The sequence below is a fragment of the Eleutherodactylus coqui genome, chromosome 4, assembly GCF_035609145.1.
Source record: "Eleutherodactylus coqui strain aEleCoq1 chromosome 4, aEleCoq1.hap1, whole genome shotgun sequence".
In the NCBI taxonomy this organism is placed as follows: Eukaryota; Metazoa; Chordata; class Amphibia; order Anura; family Eleutherodactylidae; genus Eleutherodactylus; species Eleutherodactylus coqui.
Window position 1 is genome coordinate 60573143 of NC_089840.1, and position 21938 is coordinate 60595080.

General features: G+C 45.0%; 1 protein-coding gene across 1 annotated transcript in view; it reads right to left on the minus strand.

The window, feature by feature from the left end:
- Positions 1–21938, minus strand: part of FLOT2 (flotillin 2) — a 71691-nt gene that overhangs the window by 41202 nt on the left and 8551 nt on the right. The window lies entirely within an intron of this gene.

The following is a 21938-nucleotide window of genomic DNA, read 5'->3' on the forward strand; positions in this document are numbered from 1 at the left end:
GCTCATGCCGGAGAGCTGGTCACCGCGTCGTCATCGTAGCTCCGCCCCGTCACGTGTGCCGATTCCAGCCAATCAGGAGGCTGGAATCGGCAATGGAACGTACAGAGCCCATGGTGCACAATGGGAGAAGACCCGCGGTGCACCATGGGAGAAAACCGCAGTGCATCCCTGGGAAAGGACCAGCGGCCATCTTTGGGAGAAGATTTTTTTAAACTCCTTATTTCGTCGGATCGGTGAGTAGCAAGCGGTTTAAAAACCGCTTTAATTTGCTATTTTATGCCGGAGGGGTGACAGGGGGAATGGGGTAAAGTAAAATTTTGATGCTTGCCGCGAGACAACCCCTTTAACTATTTAATGCTCACATTCCATGTGGCCTCTGTTTTAAAATATCCCATTGGCCCTGCATGGGATTCTGTGTGTCATGACACATGAATAATAAAATAACCAAAAATCAGTAATAAAACACACAAACCACACACACAATTTAGATTATAAAAAGCCACGGTATTTCTTAAAAGGGTTATATTTTATATTAGTATTCAATAAATATATGAGTAACTCAGTAACCTATAAAACATGGCCAGACTCAGGTCTGCCAAGTCCAAAACTGAATTAATCTATTGAAACAATGTCCACCTGAGTGGAGCGGACGACACACCAGCCATGATATGACCCCCCACCCCTCTTCAACACCGCAGCCTTCCCAATTATAGTTTCAAGATTGACATTAAATGTATCTAATGCCATTTCTGATAAATGGACACGGTCCCTTATGTAAAAGGCAAGCAAAAATCCATGTGATTCACAGTGATGAAAACTAAAGCTGCCACAGGACAGCAAACATTTTTTAATTGCCCTCTTCAATCGTTCCCTAATCTGCTCAATGAAATAGTCAAGAAAGGACCAAACCAGACGGGGAAAATTTCAGGGAAAAAGTACAACTTGTGGAATAATTGCCTTAAGATTTGCGAAGTCTCTTCATTCCTGAAATGAGATTTAAAGTATTAACCTCGCCAATCTCATTCCATTCAGCGTGAAAAATAAAATATCAGGGTCCGGCCAAATCCCCCTTTTAATCTCAGCTTAACTGCTGCATTTTAAACCTTGAACATTGCCCCCCAAAAAGTAACTCACCAATGCAAAGTGTACCGGAAAAAGCCAATTAAAAAAAAAAAAAAACCGCACAAAGAAAGAACAACATTTTCTACCCTAAAAAGCAATAGGAGTCAAGACCGATACTAATTATCCTAATAAATGAAACCGGAGACAAACGATCAGGTCCAGACACCTTACATTTATAGCTTTAATACAAGAATTAGACAAATATTATGCCATTCCTGAAAAATTGAAATTCCAGCTAAAAGTTTGATAACCTAGCTGTACAACCGACCCGAACGAAAAAGAGAACATGAAAAAGGACAGAGATGCATTCACATGAGTATAATACCAATACACTTCTCAGAACAAAAGTCCCAGGCTGACTGATACTCTTGCCATGTCTTGGGGCTGGCTGAACGAGCCAGTGGTTGATACATTGGTCCCATATCAGACCCCATAGATGTCTTGTACACTCCAAGCCCACCATGTCTGCATCCGGTGCCGCTTCCCTAAAACCTTTGCATTCGAAAACAAGACAGGCACCCACGCATTGCTGTGTCCATACATATGCCTCGCTCTCAACAAAATATTCACAAGTAAAACACAAAAAGCACAAGATGATGCAATAATTTTACAACCGGATCAGATTTTGATGACCATTAATGGCAAAAAACAGTTTTGTTAGTATTTAGCAGAATGCCCTTATTGGAAAAATACTGACTCCAAAAAGGACCCCACCACTACCAGAGGAAATGACTCGAGTAACACTAAACTCTTAGTCACGCTGTTTTTGACCCAGGAAACATGCCATGGCTCAGCCGGCCAATGCCCACCCTAGAAAACCCCATATCCATGTGTACCCGATGCATCAGCAAATAAACCCAATTCTGAGGCTTCAACAAAATCAGCTTGCCAAATTACATGACCGTTAAAAATCGGAAAAAAAAATTGAAAACAAATTGCTAAATCCTCCTACAAGGTACGAGACAAACACACATGTGAAGGAGGGGATTTAAGGCCCTTCGTGGCACTAAACGATCTTCAAGAAAAAAATGCGACCAATCTGAATCACCCTTGTGGCAAAGATCAAATCGCCATAAGAGATTGTAGTTCCTTTAGCGTAATCCTTTTATAACGCAGTGCCGCACTCAAGATTACGTAGTCTCTGCAATCTGTCTTGTGGTAAAAGAAATTCCATAGTAATGCCTAAAATTCCAAACAAGCAAATGGGAAAACTGTTTTTTTCCTGTACCCGATAGATACAAAAAAATTCTGCAATTTTACAGAAACCAACAACGGACGTTTTACACTCAGCAGTATCTGGACAACCAACCAACAAAAGAAACAAAAAACACACCAAAATAGTGCATGATGCCAACTGATCGAAATGTGTCACAACTAGAGATGAGCGAGCGTACTCGGAAAAGCACTACTCGCTCGAGTAATTTGCTTTATCCGAGTATCGCTGTGCTCGTCCCTGAAGATTTGGGTGCCGGCACGGAGCGGGGAGCTGCAGGGGAGAGCGGGGAGGAACGGAGGTAAGATCTTTCTCTCCCTCTCTCCCGCCCGCTCTCCCCTGCTCCCCGCTGCGACTCACCTGTCAGCTGCAGCGGCACCCGAATCTTCAGGGACGAGCACAGCGATACTCGGATAAAGCAAATTACTCGAGCGAGTAGTGCTTTTCCGAGTACGCTCGCTCATCTCTAGTCACAACCTACTCTGGAAAGGACAAAAAGGTCTGAAAGTAAAAACAGGATTAAGAAAATCCCACAGGGAGGCACATAAAAAGGAACATTTCCCTTCAAACTGGAAACCCTAGTGGAGCTAGTCACTAAATTTGGCAAAAGGAGGACCATCGAAAGGGGCAGCAGCACGGCCCTCAGCCATTTTGCTTTCAATTTTAGTTGTAACAGAGTCATGATGTATGTCATGACTTAATTTATAACCCCTGACCAACCCGAACCTGTAAACTCTAATAGATAGGCTCACTGTGGAGAATTGCAGCATGCTGAGATTTGAATCCCGCAAGCGGAGAATCGCTAAGATTCTCCGCCCATGGACGGCGGGCTGAGCTTTCCATAGTTAGCCTATGGAAAGGGTTTACTGCGTTACCCGCGTCCAGATTATCGCTGCGGGTAACACAATGACAACTCGCCCGTGGACAGGCAGCCTAAATCCGAACTAATTATCCGGGCCTTCAGATGGTCTGGATAGACTTCTAGTCAAGGAAGCATTTTTGGAAGCCTCACTGGTGTCAATGGTTTTGGGTGAAAATTTCTAACCAAAGGAATGGACGTTAAGCTGAGCATCTCTTTTAAAAACACCACAACATGGTATGTGTCCCACCACAAAGGAGCATTCGTGGCGGTATCTACAATCCTGTAACCACTTACATTTGCCCTTGTTGAAGGCAAAGCAGGTGCCTTTACGAAAGCCAGGCCAAGTACTGCCAGAAGACTGATTTAGAATTAGATGGCAAGCTTTAAGGAAGCATTGTTCAAAGCTGCAATATCTAGTTCAGTATTACCAGGTACAGGGCAAAAAAAATTAAAAATAGAGTTGTCAGCGGACAGAGACTCTGAACGCCGGGGATCTCACCTTCTTTGGGATCTTCATCAGGCCCTTGCTGCCGCAACACTTTGGTCCTTTATCCCTCTGATGCTGATTGGAGCGGCACCCTCCTGTGGTCCGCTTTGCTTCTTGTGGGCAGTGGTGGTGGGGAGTAGCGCCTCCCTTCTCTTCTGGCTCCCTTTCCATCATGTCTGATGCAGAGGTCATCTACTTCTGGTTCGTTGACCTCCGCAACTACCCCGTGCTTTCCAGGGTCAACTCTGGTACATTCCTGCAGCTTCTTCAGCGTGGATGATCAGCTGTCTGAGGTGGTCCTCCATCGCAGTGTGGGACGTCCAGTATTCAATCAACATCTGGATGTCGGGGTCCTGCTTCTCCTCTTACAGGCTCCACATCTTCCCGCCAGCCACTGGACAGCGAATCCAGCACCATCACCAAGCCTTCTGATTCTCCAGATAGGAGGTTCTGGAAAGTGCTCAAGGATTACTCAGCTGACCCTTATTCACAGGATAGGAGATACGTTCTTGGCAGTTGCACAAGCACCCTCTTAATAGAAGGAAAAACCAACCATATTAACCATTTAATGCCCGGATCCCATGTGGCCTCTGCTCCTAAATGTCACAATGGCCTTACAACAGCGATAGTTGTTAAAGGGCTTCTGTCAACAAAAAAAAAATAATTTTTTTAATATATATCAATACTTACTTATTCCTTCCAAATAGTCTTACCACATCTTCTCCCGATCTTCTCCTGGCTCCTGCAGTTCCCAGAGTCACCTCACCTCCAGCCAGCAGGATCCTCTTCCCGTTATGGACTCTCGGCATTCTCCTTCCTGCAGGTCAGTGTACCTTATGTCACTAATGACTGGGTACACTGAGCTGCAGAAAGGAGACTGCCATGAATAGACGTAAAGTCACAGGAAGAAGAGGATCTGGACGGCTGGAGGTGATGTGACCCAGGAGAAGATCAGGGAGGGGAAGATGCGGTAAGCAGGCTGATTGGGGAGGAATAGGTACTGGTAAGTTGATTTTTTTCCAAATGACAGAACCTCTTTAAGTGAATGAAAGCAGAGAGCGCTGTTGATCTTTCGGCCACCGTCCTCCATTTACTATGAATAGGCAGTTGTTCAAAGATGAACTGCCTGTTTACATTGCACAAGAACTCGCTCTCTAGTCGTTTTGTTTCAATGAGCGGAAACCAAGGAACTGGCGATGACTGAACAATTACTCACAGAGTATCCATTGGGTCCCGTGCTTACACAAGACCTCCATCATTAAAAGTGAGCCAACAGATGTCCCATGTAAAGCTATGCTAAGGGCTTGTTCACACGGGCGTACTTGTGCCATATATAACACGTGCATTTTTTCGCGCATAATGCGGAATAAATAGAACCCATTGCTTTCAATGGGTTCGTTCATAAGGGCCGCTTTTTTCCACACGATGGAAAAAAAAAAAAAAAAGAACTATTCGACACGTCCTATGATGGTGCATACCGTGTTTCCCTGAAAATAAGACAGTGTCTTGTATTAATTTTTGTTCAAAAAGGTTTACCTTTTTTACATGTATAGCTGCCTGGACACTATTTAAATTGACTTTAACTAACTGTTAGCAGGGCTTAATTTTGGAGTAGGGCTTATATTTCAAGCATCCTCAAAAATTCTGGAAAATCATGCTGTGTCTTACTTTCAGGGTATGTCTTATTTTCAGGGAAACAGGGTATTATACACCGTAGAAGCCTGTTGAAAGCAATGTATGTGTGTAAATACGCTTGAAACCTGGTATTCGTTGCGTATTTACGCACAAAGTCACCGTGAGTTCGTATGTTCTGTGTGCGCAAATACACTGTTTGTACAAAGAAAAAAAAACAAAAAAAAAAACCACCGGAGTGGGTAAGATGTGTGGTCGTAAGCGTATTTCGGTCGCATAAATCCGCCGCGTATTTACGTGGACGAAATGCACCTACGCCCATATGAATGAGCCCTTACTATTGGCTGTATCGTTCTCCGCTAACAGATCAACGAAGGCGCTATTACTGGACAGCAGGAGTGATCCGTGACCAATTCTGCGGGGAGAGATGGTGCCAGATGTGAGCGGTCATCACAGTCAGTCAACTATATTCCAGTAACAGTCCAGCTTTCAGTTACTCCTACAATGAATAGTTGTAAGCACTGTAAAGGAAGTGTATGCATTATGTATTACAGAGCATTGGGCCGTGCCGCACGCACCAAATTACGCTTGTGTGAGCCCAGCCCAATACGCATAAATTATGTATTACAGAGTACTTGCTTCATGCTGCCAATCTCCAAGCACTATCATGGCGTGTACGCGCCAAAACAGAATATGTTGCGATTTTTCTTGCACATGCAATTCGTGGGAGTGTCAACATGGTAGCGAATGAGAGATTGGTAAAGTGTATTATGCGCGCAAAACCCACGTTGTGTCTACACGCTTGTGAGCACGGCCTTAACGTTTAGGCTTTCCCTAAAAGACAAAATAATTCAAAATGCATAAAATAATATTTTTTTATAAAAAATAAAGTGAAATCTAAAAAAATATGAACCACAAAATGACTTCTTGTTTTTCAGAAACGTTTAACTGAATCACAAGAGACGCCGAATAATAATGTAAAAGCACTTTGTGCGCTGCTGATAATGGAGTTTTTCCTAAAACTAAATGGCAAATCTAATTTATGCAGCAAGAGAATGGACAAAGATGGATGAGAGGATAAGAGCATATCCCTGCGGAGCCAACAGCAGCGCAATCACTCTCCTACACAGATTCACGTAAGGGCGCACGAGATGGTTTAGAAAAATGGCTAATCTTACTTCAAGTGGATGCTTCACATATGAGGATCTCCGGACAACATGCAATAGACTGCAAACTGTGAAAGCCTTTAAAAAGGTTGTCCCCAGATTTAACCTAATTCCCATCATGTCCAACGTCTGGGGGGTACAACTACTTGGACCCCACTGATCACAAGAATGATGGTCCCAGTGTCCTTCCCCACTCCGTATGACTGGAGCACCAACCAACCTAGTGCGCTACTGCTCCATTTACCTCTATGGGACTACAGAAGAGAAGTGGAGTACGGAAGTACTTCGGCAGTTCCATAGAGTTGAACAGCGCCGCAGTGCATGCTTGACCCCTATTCCCAGGCTGTAGCGTCAGTAAGCCAAAACTTTGATTCCTTCATAAGACTAGTGTTTTTTAAGTCTTATGTTTTTGATAAATAGGGGGTTAGATGAACATATATTTACAGGACATTTCAAAGCTTTCCTAAATTCCTATCAAAAGCAAATCTGCAACAAATTTTGCATTGAAACAGGCCAGTTTCACATCTGCATTGGAACTCAGGCGAAGGTTCTATTGCAGGTCCGGCTCAAAATACCAGAAGAAAAAGTGCTGCATGCAACTCTTTCTTCCGTTTAAAAGATGAGCAGCTGAGCAGAAATGAACAGATTCCATTATAGTAAGTGGGGGGCGTTTAGTCCCGAGCTATTCGGCCACAGGAATTACTTTGTGTGCACTACCGTTGACAATGCAGGCATAGTGAAGAACATAGGTCCGTATCTCTCCTTAAGGAGAGCTCCTAGATGGTGAGTGAGGAGACTCATAAAGACATCCATACTTCTCCCTTATTTGCAGATTTCCCAGAGATGGAGCAATACCTCTGCAGCCCCACCTATTGGAAGGCAGCATTCCTGCAAGTCAATGCTAGACTCTTTAGACAAGCCTTATAACAATGACTGAGAATTGAAAACCAAGCCAGAATCCATATACAGACAATTGCGTCAGGGTTTTTGCCCCTCATCCATGTCACAGGCCTCTCACCAGCCAAGCCAGAAACCCACTGCAGAAAATGAGGAGGGGCAAAACCCCCCAAAACAGCTGTCTGTGTATGGATTCTGGCTTGGCTTTCAATTCCCAGTTATTGTTATAAAGCCTGTATAAAGAACCTAACATTGACTTGTAGGAATGTTGCAGAGGCATCGTTCCATCTTCCTTATTTGCACACTACCGCTCGATTCACACAGTAGACTGATGTACGAGTATAACTTGTGATAAAGAGGATGTGATATATTGGCCATTAAAGATTTAGGATGCAGTCTTTTCGTTAGACTCGCAGTTTGGCTGGAGCTTTACCGATACAATACAAGCACACAAACGTGCCTGTACTACGCTGAGGGGAAATTGGGCAATAAAAGAAGCCGGGAGCCCACAGCGAAATCCAACCCTGCCCGCGGCAGAGGACCCCGCTTACCTGTCCGGGTCTTCTCTTTTCTATATAGTACTTTCCCCCCCCCCCAAACTCCCGCTTTCCCGTTGAATCCTCGGATCAGACGACTTACATTTACTTCAATGGAAGCCTCCATGCGGGAACCGCAGCAAAATGGAGCATGCTGAGATTTTTTTTTTTTTTATACGTGAGCGGAAGCCACAGTTGGTTTCCGCTCGTGGACATGAAGGATCATTTTACCACAGCATGCTGTGGAGGCTTATTGCTGCAGAATTCGGAGCGGAATCGGACATTGGGCCTTAAAGAGAACAAAACCGAAAGGTGGTGATGAAAAATGTCTTGGGCTGATAAGAGGCAATTTTAATTTGTAGCTTTCTTGGATAGTCTTTAAGACACCTTCATTGGATGTAATTAGAGATGAGAGAGCGTACTTGCTAAGGCAAACTACTCGAGCGAGTAGTGCCTTATGTGAGTACCTGCCGCTCGTCTCAAAAGATTCGGGTGCCGGCGGGGGGCGGGGAGCGGCAGGGGGAGAGCGGTGAGTTGCAGGAGTAAGCAGCGGTGGAGAGAGAGACCCCCCCCCGTTCCTCCCCGCTCTCCCCAGCTTAATCAGTATTCATCCAAGTATCCTGCCATATTTTTTTTCACGTGTGTGTGGAAATCGCAGCATATTCTATTTACGCAGTGAATTCACAGTTTCGGTCCATCCAAACGCTGTGTATTTCACAGACTGAAAAAGCATACGCCGTGTGAATGAGCCTTAAAGGGGTTGTCTCGCGGCAGCAAGTGGGGTTATACACTTCTGTATGGCCATATTAATGCACTTTGTAATATACATCGTGCATTAAATATGAGCCATACAGAAGTTATTCACTTACCTGCTCCGTTGCTAGCGTCCTTGTCTCCATGGATCCGTCTAAAATCGCCGGCAGCTTGCTTTTTTAGACGCGCTTGCGCAGTCCTTTCTTCTGGTCTGAGCACGAGCCGCTTCAGCGTGCTCGCTGCTACAGCTCTTCTGCGCATGCGCAGACGAGCTGTAACTTCTCGGGAGCGCGCTGGAGCGGCCATTCTGTACCATCCTCTGTTAGAGGAAGGTGCAGAGCCGCCCAGCTGTCCCGCCGTCCTGGTAAGTGATGGGCCGGGGGGGCTGTCGCTGCGATGGGGGGGGGGGGGGGGGGGGGCTGTCGCTGCGATGGGGGGGGGGGCTGCCGCTGCGATGGGGGGGGGGGGGCTGCCTGGCGGTGGGTGACTGGTAGGCCGTGTTTACTCCAGGGGTCCGGTCGGCGGCTGCGTGGCGTCTGGTTGTCAGGGAGACACAGCTGGTAGCGTCTCAGGAGCGCGCACGTCGGGCTACAGCAAGCGACGGGAAAAGAGCTGGTGGCCATCTTGGGAAAATTTTTATAAGTTGCTGAAACACTGGAACTGTAAGTAGAAACCAGCTAGAAAAGTCATTTACAGGGGGGGCTTAGTAATGTATGCTTAATTAGGGGGACTGGGCAAAAAAAAAAAACCACTCCTGCCTCGAGACATCTCCTTTAATTGTAACTACTCCTTAACAAGGCTATAGAGGTCAATGCACTATGATGCTGTCTCTCCCCTTCCACCTCTTTAGCACTGAGCTTCCTACCTTGGAAAGTGGCTAGGGTGCCCAGAGAGGGCTGTTCCGCTACCCAATTTGCTGAACAGAGCGGTGTGAAGGTGCACCGGAGCTCAGAATTCAAGATGGCACCCAACCCACTTCCTGTGCTGGCACCACCCCCTATGCCCGATGTTGTCTGTGTCCTTCGGGGAAAGCGAAGAGCCGATCCTTTTACATCCAGACTTGTTACAGGCCACAAAATAAGGTTGCAGGTCGGATTTGGCCATGGGTCTTGGGTTTGACAAGTGCTCTAGGGGGTAGTCACTCTGTACTCCGGCTGTGCAGTACATAATATAATCATATCTTTTGGGGGTACAGTACTTTGGAGTTAGCGTTACTTGAATAAATTGAGTAACCCCGCCATACATCACGTTACATAAAACACTTACAAGTCGTTACAGCATTCAGTCGGTATTTTCACGTATGACAACACATCCAGATATAACCAGAACAAGACAACTGCATTCATAAAGTCATGTACACTGTTTCTCCACCCATAAATGACACAATCGCGATCAGTTATGAGGAATGTACTCTCACATTTTCCAACATATGACCTTGCTGTCAGTTTATTTGCGGGAAGTACATTACACAAGTGCAACGTAGGTCAACACTTTCACAATCGTGCAACAGTCATGTCCATGCCAAAGTTTAACCATAGGAACAAAGTCTGAAACTTCTATAAAAACTGATTAGTGTAGAGAATCTATTCCATGCCGTTACATCAGACATTAATTTAGGCTCCTTCACATTTGCACAAAGAATGCGGCGCTTTTGCCAAAACAGCCCTGTGTCTAAATCCACCCTTAAGGTATGTTCACACATCAAAATCTGCACCTCTGGTGTGGATACGCAACCGATGTTAGCTTGAAACGCCGCTCTTCTTACCTAGGAATACCATGTGCTGCCAGTCCCAAAAGCCCATCATCAACCGGCACTGCCGCTAGTCAGGTGATGCAAAAGTGGCATCACCTGACGGGTGGCGCACTGTGACATTGCGCACTAGGCTTTTGGGAATGGCAAAACTCGGATAAAATAGGCTATGCGGTACTCCCCCATTAAAAGGGTTGTACCACAATTGACTTTTCTAAGTCTGATTGGTGGTGTTCTCACCACAGAGACCCCAATTGATCCCAAAAAGAGCCTCTCTGCAGGCTCAATGCCCACCCCCTTCACCCCCCATTGGGGGAGGGGGGGGGGGGGGAGATTGAATAGAGCGGCCTATTCATTCTCAACAGAAGTGCAGGAGATAGCCAAACACCATTTCCACCAGCCATTAATGGAATGGCGCGGGGCAGCTGCTCGGGTTCTGGAAGTTCATGTAGCAGTCACATGCCATTCAGAATTGGCTGCAGTTGAATGATAAATGGCACATGACCCTCCAGGAGCTTCGGGGGAACTGGACCGGCTGCACTGAATGGACAGAGGGACAGGACATTTATAATGAGCGAATACTGCATGGTTTCTTATTTTATCCCCTTGTTTGCCATTTGACACTATAAGAGTCTTGGAAAACCACTTTTAAAGCTAATGGCCCGAATAGTAACATCTGCTGACATAGTGGCTAGCTAGCAGATCGTTAAGCCTCATTAACATGGTATTAGAAGTGTCAGATTCCCGTTGAATTTTTCCTACGTGGATCTGACATTTTAATCCATTGTAGAAATCTGAACCTGAGCCTCGGCGTTCTGCCACAGATTTTATGTGGATTTAGCTCCGGTCAATTGTGCAAATCTGCACACGGCCGCTACATACGGCTTCCCAGCTAAAGCCACATCAAGAATTGACAAGTCAATTCTTTTCAACCACGACATGGATGTGGAAATCTGTGCATGGAAAGATCCTTGATGCATGAACTTCAACATTCAATAGGATGCCAATTTGCAGATTTTGCAGCAGATTTGGGCACATTAGTCATGCCAGAATCCACAGTGAAATTATGTGGTGTGAACACGGCCTTATCCTACGTCCATGATAGTTTCCCAGCTTCAGCCAATAGCTACAAGGTAGGAATGGATGTCAGAAAAGGAGTCAACAACTTCTTTACAGCCATTAAGGGTGCCTGTCTACGGGCGTGATTTCACCGGCGGTAAGCCGCCGGCGAATCACACCGGCCGACGCTTTCCGTAGCATTGCTAGGGAAAAGGCCGGCCCCCTGTCCACGAGCGGAGAGTCAGTGCGATTCTTCGCTCGCGGTGGGCAATTCGCAGCATGCTGCGAATTGCCCCGATTCTCGGCTGCCAGCCTATCTATCAGATAGGGCTGACCGGCGGAGAATCGGCGGCGGCTTCTGCTCCCGGGCAGCAGAGATCTGCCGCGGGACTTCACAGCACCCGTGGACAGGAGGCCTAAATCACTGCAAATAAAAGAAAAAAAAAACCAAATGTTGGAACATCTGGATCACGGGGAACAACAGCTGACCTGTTCCCCCCCATGCACATGACAGCATCCATGAGAGAATGAACTAGAATCTCACTAGGGAAGGGGTGGTGGGGTTGAGAGACTTCTGGATTTAAAAGTAGGTTGCAATCTACAGGCTTCTGTGATAAACCTCATAATCCAGGGGTGTTCAGAGAGTTTAGTGCAAAAGGGCACTTAAGGCCAAAACCTGGACTTTTAGTGTACCAGGTTTAATTTCTTTTTTTTTTAACCCTTCTTAGAGGAAATTCAAGATTTCTGGAATGACCTGTCCCGATGATAGATCTACAGGAGTCTTACTAAAGTTGAAAAAAGTTTTTGGCACAATATATTTTAGATGTAACTTACTGCCTACTGGCTAATCGAGTATATACACTATATCAGTGGATCTCAAAGTGGGCATTATTGCTCCTGGGGAACATTTTTTACTTCTCATGGGGGCAGCGGAACGAAAAGGGGCATTCTGTGTTTGCTTTGTTGATTTTTTTTCGTCTAGTAACTACATTTTTCTAAAAGTTAGTAGTGATACCTCGTTTTTGTTTTCGGAGAGATTTGACAAAAATCGGTGAAATCCGAAACCGACGCAAACCAAGGCAATTATTTCCATGTGAGTCACTTGCATGTAATGGGAGTTGTGTGCAGCCTGCGCACCTCTATCATGTAATGTATCACTTTTATAACTCCATTACTCCGTTACAGATCAATCACACTTTATAACACTGGATAACCTTACAGCACAACCTAACCCGCTGTATTCCATGATGCCGCAGATTGTCTGGAACAGCTTCAAACTTTCACTTGTGTGCGTCTGGAAGTTGTAGTCTTAGTGGACGCCAAGTGTCTTTTCAGAACACGGATATAAAAACTACAACTCCCGGAGACCCACACAGTTGGAAGCTCCAGCCAATCAGCAACATTTTGGAATACAGGGGGTTAGGTGGTTGTTCTTTAGGTAATCCAGTGTGATTGATCTGTAGCGGAGTCATGGAGTTATAAAAGTCATACATCATTATATGATGAGCAACATAAGCAGTGCATTCTTGAAGCATGCTTTATAAAAATGGCTGAGAAGAAGAAATGCAGTCAATATTCAAATGAATACTTCAAATACGGATTCATTCTTTCTCCTACAAACGGACTGCTTCCCTCGTGCCTCGTTTGTGAAAAGGCTTTTTTGAATAAAGCCTTCGAGACTGAGTGATCAACTTTCAAAAAAATGCATTCAGACAAAGTGGGTAAGCCCATTTAATTTTTCCAAGGTTTAAAGTCAAAGTTTGAGAACCGCAGCACTGTAGGCAAGCTATTTGGAAAATCTGCTCTTAATGCTGACAAAGTCTTCCTTGCTTCCTATAAAGTAGACGAGTCAACGGTTAGAGACAATGAAGGATTGCTGCTAGCCTATGTTCGTTTCATTAATCGTAATGAAGAGATAGTGGAGGAACTGTTTACCAGAAATGTAACCACCGACACGAAAGGCTCCTCTATATACAAAAGAGTGGAGGAATTTTTCCAAGAAAAAAACCCATCCCTTTAACAAATGCATTTGCTTGGTCAACCAACAGAGCTGCATCCATGATTGGTCGATATTGCGGATTTATAGCCCATTTAAGATCTGCTATGCCTGGCATAATGGCAGTCCACTGTGTGATCCATCGGCAGCACCTTGTTGCTAAACATTTATGCGAGAGAATACATGATTCTCTGCGCTACGTAATTAATGCTGCTAACAAGATAAAAGCTCACTCTTTGAAAGAACGTTTTTTCCGTTAGCTCTGTCAAGACCATGACAAGAATTAGAAAGTCTACTCCTACACACCGAAGTGAGGTGGCTGTCAAGAGGAAAGTGCTTAAGACGATTCTACAAACTTTTTGACATAGCAGTCGAGTTTCTTCGGCCGACTTGAGACTGCAGTTGACGAAGATAGAACCAGATATCGCGAAATTGGCGTCCCCTCATCAGGCCCAAGGCAGCCATTAATGACACAGATTGTGGCAACTATTATTCTTATTAGTTGAATTTCATTGTTCTTGCATTTTAATTAGTCTTCTGATCATTAAGGTGTAGCTTGCATTTTCTTTATACGTTTCTATCGAATGATAATTAAAGATGGTAATATTCCTTGTTTCCCCCAAAAAATTATCTTCTGCAATAAAACCTATTTATTATTGTATCCACAATTAACCTGTTTTTAAATATTTAGCACCAACATTTTAGCAGCAAAAATTTAGCTGACTTAGGCTGAGTTCACACAGGGCGGATTCTCGGTGGAAATCTCGCGGTTTGGCCGCAGCGAAAAAACGCGAGATTTCCGCCAGGAGAACCGCCACTTCAAAGTCGCCGCGGAGAAGAGCGTGTCCGTAGCGCAAAAAAAGAAAAATGGACATGCTGCGGTTGGCAAATCCGCGCCGCAGCGGATTTGCCGTCCCGTGTGGACGAGATTTCTGAGAAGTCTCGTCCACATGGCTGGCTAATTCCGTGATCAGCGGCCGCATGCGGATTTGCCGCGGCGAAATTCCGCACGGAATTTCCGCAGCAAATCCGCCCCGTGTGAACCCAGCCTTAGGCTACCTGTCCACGGGCGTTTTTGAATTGCGTCCCCCGCATGAGTCAGATAGGCTGACTGGAGAGATCCATCTGCAGGCTCCTGCTCTGGGCGGCGGCTCCCACGGCTGAGATCCGCCGCGAGATACTGCAACGCCCGTGGACAGGCAGCCTAAAATACTTCTTTGGTAATTTTTAGAGACATGTTTTCACAATTAATGCTAATCTGTTAAACACTAGCAAACTTTCCCAAAAAAGTATTCAGTATTTTAATCTGTACTTTTAACTTTGTAAACAAGGTAAACTTGACTGGGTTTAAACTAGTAAGGCTTGGGGGGTGCTGGCCACCATCCCAATACCTAAAGGGGGCGTTGGGCTAAAAAAGGTTGAGAGCCACTGTACTACATCCTCCGAGAGACCTTTATTCTTTAATATGTGCTTCTCAAATTCCAAGTTGTTAAATGGAGAGACCCCACTTTTGAATGAAGTAGAGGGCCCAGGTGAAGGAAGCCTTCTTTTTGCAGAAGGACCCAAGTATCAGTCAGACATTTTCTTGAGCCATGAGAACCATACTCTGCAAGACCAAGAAGGGGCTATCAAAATTATTCAAGCTCTGTCCATCCTTATCCTTGGAATTATGCTGGGAAGCAGGCATGGAAGAGAAGCAATACAGATCTTACCACCCCAAGGTACAGACAGGGCAATTATCCCCATACAATGATCCTAAGGTGAAAAACATTTGGGGGAGGGGGTCATATTTTGGATATTTCTTGCTTTCCCTTGTAGCAAACAGATCTAAAATTGCCCCCCTAGCTTAGGCTCCACTCCCCCCTGACAGACTGTCTGTTCAAGACATCTGCCTGGACACTGTTCGCTCCCTTTAGATGAACTACAATTCTCTGCCAATTTTAAAATGTGTACTGTCCAATTTATTAAGGCGAGAGACTTGGTCCCTCCTTGTCGGTTGATAAAGGCAACTACTGTGACATTGTTGGTCATAATCTTTACACGTTTCCCCTTATAAATGACGTTGACTAATAGTGCGTTTAGATGGAATGATTATCTTTTACAAAATCATTCAAATAAACGAAAGTGAATGATAATTGTTCAATTTAAACGTGAGCCAATGACGGAACGGCAAACGAGAAACATGAGGTTCTCTTTCAGTTTCAGCCGGCATAAAAATTGGCAGTGGCTCGTTCACTTGTTGGGCAGCTTAAACATTGATCGTTCAATGCGTCACATAGGAATGTGAAACACTGAATTATAAGTTAGCGAGAACTTAATGATTCTCAATGAGAATTGTGCAGTCTAAACAGGCTGCCTGAGCGCAAAAGAGCTGGGTCACCAGCTCATTAGCTCGGGCAAACAAGAATCGCAAGATTCTTGTTCTCCCTAAAAGGGCCATAAGATAGGGTGAGAAGGATGGTTAAGGATGGTTAAAGGGGTTGTCCCGCGCTGAAACGGTTTTTTTTTTTTTTCAACCCCCCCCCCCCCCCCGTTCTGCGCGAGACAACCCCGATGCAGGGGTTAAAAAAGAACACCAGAGAGCGCTTACCTGAATCCCCGCGCTCCGGTGACTTCTTACTTACCTGATGAAGATGGCCGCGGGGATCTTCTCACTCGGTGGACCGCAGGGCTTCTGTGCGGTCCATTGCCGATTCCAGCCTCCTGATTGGCTGGAATCGGCACGTGACGGGGCGGAGCTACACGGAGCCCCATTCAGAAAAGAAGAAGACCCGGACTGCGCAAGCGCGTCTAATTTGGCCATTAGACGGCGAAAATTAGTCGGCTCCATGCAAACGAGGACGCTAGCAACGGAGCAGGTAAGTGAAAAACTTCTTATAACTTCTGTATGGCTCATAATTAATGCACAATGTACATTACAAAGTGCATTAATATGGCCATACAGAAGTGTATAGACCCACTTGCTGCCGCGGGACAACCCCTTTAACTCCCTTGCATTCTGAGAGTCCAGGGATATGGAGGGATTCCAAAGCCCCTGCAGAAGAAAGGCTCATGAATGAGCTCCCCAACCTCTGGGAGTTGCATCTGTGATAATGACTGGAGAATTGTCTTTATCCCATAAGATTCTCTTTGTCAGATGAGTCGGGGAGGTCCACCATAGAAGAGAATCCTTTACCTGGGGGGATAGCGGAAACTGGGAATTCAGAGAATCTACCGTCCCATCCCAAAGTGCCAGAATGTCCATCAGCAGGGTACTTGAATGAAACTGGACCAATTTTACTGTTGGAATACAGGAGGTAATTATCTCCAGTATAGACAGAGCCTCCCTTAGTAAAATCCAAGTAAAGAACCTTATTCTCTACAATTCTCTGAATGTTCTGATGAGGAAAAAAGCTGGTCTGAAGCCTCAAATCTAGAATTAGTAGAAAAATACACCAGAAGTCTTGTAGTAGACACTATTTTTCAAAAAGTCTATCTGACACTGTAGTAGTTTATCTGTAGAGGGTCTAAAAGCCCAGATGGTACAAAATGTCTGTTTAGATATCTGGGCTTTTAGACCCTCTACTGTGTTATCTACAAGGAGTATTGGCCCATTTAGACACAAAGATTATCACTCAAAAGCCATCTTTTGAGCGATAATCGTTGTGTCTAAATGTGCGGCCATTGTGGACCATTCGTTCATCGCTGATTTTTAGCTTGCTAGAAATCAGCGATGAGCCTTATCAGCGCTGCGTGCCAAGTTCTCAACGGGATACCAGCTAATAGCATTATTTCAGCTGGTATTCCACATGGAGCTCTCAGCGAAAGCTCCGAGAACAAAGCAGCTCATGCTGTTCTCGGCGCTATCAGCTCAGCGGGATACCAGCTGAGAACTCCGAGAACAAAGCAGCTGTTTACAGAAGACAGTGCTCTCCCTGTCTTCTGCAAACAGCAGGAGCCTTTATTTACACATTAATAAGCTCTTAAAGGGGTTGTCCCGCGCCGAAACGTTTTTTTTTTTTTTTTTTTTTTAACCCCCCCCCCCCCCGTTTGGCGCGAGACAACCCCGATGCAGGGGTTAAAAAAAAACAAACGGAGAGTGCTTACCTGAATCCCGGCGGTCCGGCGTCTTCATACTTACCTGCTGAAGATGGCCGCCGGGGTCTGCTCCCTCCGTGGACCGCAGCTCTTCTGTGCGGTCCATTGCCGATTCCAGCCTCCTGATTGGCTGGAATCGGCACGTGACGGGGCGGAGCTACACGGAGCCGGCATTCTGCACGAGCGGCTCCATTGAAGAGAGCAGAAGACCCGGACTGCGCAAGCGCGGCTAATTTGGCCATCGGAGGGTGAAAATTAGTCGGCTCCATGGGAACGAGGACGCCAGCAACGGAGCAGGTAAGTATAAAACTTTTTAGAACTTCTGTATGGCTCATAATTAATGCACAATGTACATTACAAAGTGCATTAATATGGCCATACAGAAGTGTATAGACCCACTTGCTGCCGCGGGACAACCCCTTTAAGTAGCCAATTAGCTACTTACGAGCTTATGCAAACTGATCGCTCAAAACTGTCACTCAAACTGTCATATGAGCGAGCATCGTGTAAATGCACAACCTTAGGTCATCAAGATAAGGTATTATAATCAGATATTCCTCCCAAATGTGTGCCACAACTTCAGCCATCAATTTTGTAAAAAATATTGGAGCCTGGGATATTCCAAATGGCAAAGCTCTGTATTGGAGATGCAGAACTGTGTCTTTCGTCTAAATTGCTACCCTTACAATTTTTGTGAGGATGGGCGAATTGAGGCATGACAGTAGGTGCGCTTTATATCTACAGAAGCCATGAAGTAATCTTTGAAAAGGTAATGCACTGTGGACTGAATTGTTTCCAGTTGTGATAAGTCAGATGTCTATTCAGATCCTTTAGATTTGTAAGGGTGTGAAATGACCTATCTGGCCTTCTTACCAGAAATTGTGTTGAGTAAAAGCTCTGACCTTTTTCTGACTCTGGGACCGGAACTAGAACATTTTTTTTCTATTAAAGAAAAAAAATCTTTCGGTAACACCTTTTGTCTTACTACGTCCGAGCTGAAGTTGGCGAGGAGGAGAGCAAAATTCCAGACAATATCCTTCTATTATATTCTTGATCCAGGTGCTGGCTGAAAGAAAGAAAAAAAAGAAAGACGCCCTTCTACCTGGAGTCATTGCTGATTTTTCTTCAAGTCCTTTTACACACAAGGAGTGTCAGGCAAACGGTGCCCGACACTCGTCCCCGTGTATACTCGCTCCCGTGCTGTTACACAGGAGCAAGTATCGCTGGATCGCTCACAGTGCGGCCGGCAGGGAGGCGGGGTGGCTCGAGGAGAGTTCTCTCCCCTGCCCCTCTCCATTCACTGTAAGCAGCGGCCGTTCAATACTGAACTATGTGTTGTTCAGTTTTCAAGCATGCTGAAACTGAACGGCTCCCGTCCAGGGATTCAGTTTCTGCATGCTTTTACATGGGACAATTTTCATCCCAAATCTCGCGGAAGCGCAGGATCCGGAACAACCAGAACTAGAATCGTCCCGTGTAAAAGGGCCTTACTCAGACTGTTTAAAGAGTAATCCTTTGCTCTCGTTATCAGATTTCCAATTTTTTGTTATTCTCTTTTCTACACCTAGAGGTCCGAGTCGCTCGAAATTACCTCTGCTGCCTAGGAAAGCTAACCACTGGGAAACCTTTTCTAAAAGGTCATCCAAGGCTGGACCAAAAAGGAACTCCCCTTGACACAAAGTTTTCCTTTTGAGGCTACGACCCCATTCCAGGGTTTCAACCATAATGCCCTACGCACCTACCATTAGATAGAGCCACAACTCTTGCCAATCATCTAAAAACATCTGCCACACAACCTACAACGTTATGCCACTCGCACACAATGCTGTACATTAATTTCAATGGGGCTTCACAGACTAGCTTTCGAGCGTTGGGTTTCTAAAGCCGCGATTTTTCGATCGCCGTCTGCTCTCTTTTTGTGCGTGTAAGTGCTTATTAATGCACCTCATCACACATTACAATGATGGAGTGCGTTAAAAACATGTTTTAAGGTGTTCGAAAACGCAGCTCAAAGTCGCGGTAAGACACCGCATTTTACACGTGGCGTTTTACTGATGGTCTGTGAGAGTTGCCTTAGTAATAGTAGGAACAGAATCAAGGAGATGGTCTTTAGGAACTTTATTCTAAATATTAGTTTCTAATTGGTTCAGCCAAACCTTTAACCCTTTGCAATCCACTGTCTGACGTCTAAAGACATTCTGATTGAAGGCTGTACAGCTCCGATGTCGGAAGACGTCCGGCAGGGTATTCTTACTGTAGATTACTGGCCGCTCTGTTGTCAGGGTCCTCTCCAGCGTGTCCCATACCGCAGTGCTTGCTCTAGCCAGCAGGTGGCGCCATTGTATAGTGGCAGAATGAGAAAGCCCCCTAGGAAACCCTTAATCTAAAATTGGATTGCAAAGGGTTAAAAGCCCTAGCCACAGAGGTGGCAGCTATACATGGCTTAAAGCAAAAAGTTGAAACCTCCCAAATTTCATTAAAAAAAAAAGCTTCAGCCTTTATATCCACAGGATCCTTTCAAAAAATCCCAAATCCTCAATGGTAATGCTGCTTTCTCTGCCATTTTAGCTACCGGCGCATCTACTTCGGGAGCCCTACCCCATGACGCCGTTTCTTCTTCAGGAAACGGGTACTTTCTTTTAACTACTCCAGGAATGGAAAACCTACCTGGTCTCTTCCCTTCCCTATTAATTAAAGATTTAATATTAGCCTGCACAGGGAATACCTTATTTTTTCCTAGGCATGAGACTATTAAACATTTGCTCCATTATAGATATTGCCTCTCTAGAATCATAAATATTCATGGTAGATCTGACCGCTTTTAGCAAAAGGTCAGTGTCATCTGTCTGAAAGAGCGATTTATGTACTACATCAGATGAAGACACTGAAAGATACATGAATATTCACCGGATTCGTCAGCATCCGATTCACTAGGTTCCGTGGCAGACAAGCGTGACGATTTGGGTTTAGAAGAGGAGGGAAAGGAGGTTTTTAAATTTCTTTATAAAATTCTTTAACTTCTGATCTAACCAAGTCTTTTATGGTCTGAAAAAAGGCAAATTTTATATAGGAACTTCTACCATGCACCGGCCCAATATCTTTCCCATATAAGGTCACATGACCACATAGGAAGAAGAGACAGCAGAAGGACTCCCCACTCCCATGCGACATCCTAGAAGCCATTACCCATGACGTGAGAATGAAGCGGGCGGTTTAAAAAGGCAAAATTCAAGGGCACCACCAAGGACCCCCTTACATCTGCAAGGGAGAGGATCCAGGGGACTGAATGTACCAGGCCCGAGAAACTGAGATATAGTTTCAACCCGTGTGGAAGAGGGGGTGCCCAAACTCTTCCAGCTGCTCCTAATGGAGACGTACGTAGATGGGTAACATCTTAAGCACATAAGTGAGGGGGGAGGGGAGAAGAGATGCCTTGCAGTATCATAAGAGATCCACTGGAGGTTCTGGAAGGAATCTACCCTGTTCCGTCAACAGGAAACAGGAACTGAGAAGACAAGGGGTGTTCCCACCTTTAAAGAGATCCAGGAGGTCTTGTTTCCTGTTCGGTGAGCTTTCTCATGGGTGTACAGCAAACCCCATTTAATGACTTATATTTAGTAGACAAGAGTGATAGAATTAGGACCCATTTACACGCAAAGATAATCTTTCAAACGACTGAAAGATTTTGCGATCTATTTGCATAAAATGTTAATGGCCATTAACACTTTATCATCCTTATTTGCATGTAAAAGAGCCTCCAGGAGCTGTGTTGCTGAACAATGGATTTTAAGTTAACTTTAAAATCATCGCGCAAACGAAAAGTGCACGATGCCCGCGTTTACATGTAACGATTATCGCTCCTTTTCGATCGTTTGAACAAATTTTGAGTGATAATCGTTACGTGTAAATGGGCCTTTAATAGTTCTGCGAATTATCCAGGGCATTTGTGGAAATCTACATACATGGACCGCAATTAAGGCCCTGTCATAATTTGAGTGCTACAAAGAACCAACACGGAGCTGAATTCTTGACATTCAACATTTGTGTGCTTTCAATTTCAGTACAAAAATCCCTAAAACAAATCCGACATAAGCAAATAACTGAAAATATACGGACTTTCAGCCGTGGGAATAATTTAAAAAGTGCAGAAAAACTGAGTAACACGCAAACACAAAAAACGAAGAGTATCATAATCCACAAAAGCTGGACAAGGAAGTCTTGAAGGAAGCTATTAATACCCCTTTGTGTTGCCCGTAATATTTGCAGATGGCACGTGATACAGGCATTCTTGAATTAGTTGGCTCAGGAACTCGCTGCGCACCCTGCAAATATACACATGGTTGAGTGTTGCAAAAGCTACACATTACCGGTTCTGCTAGGTACATAGT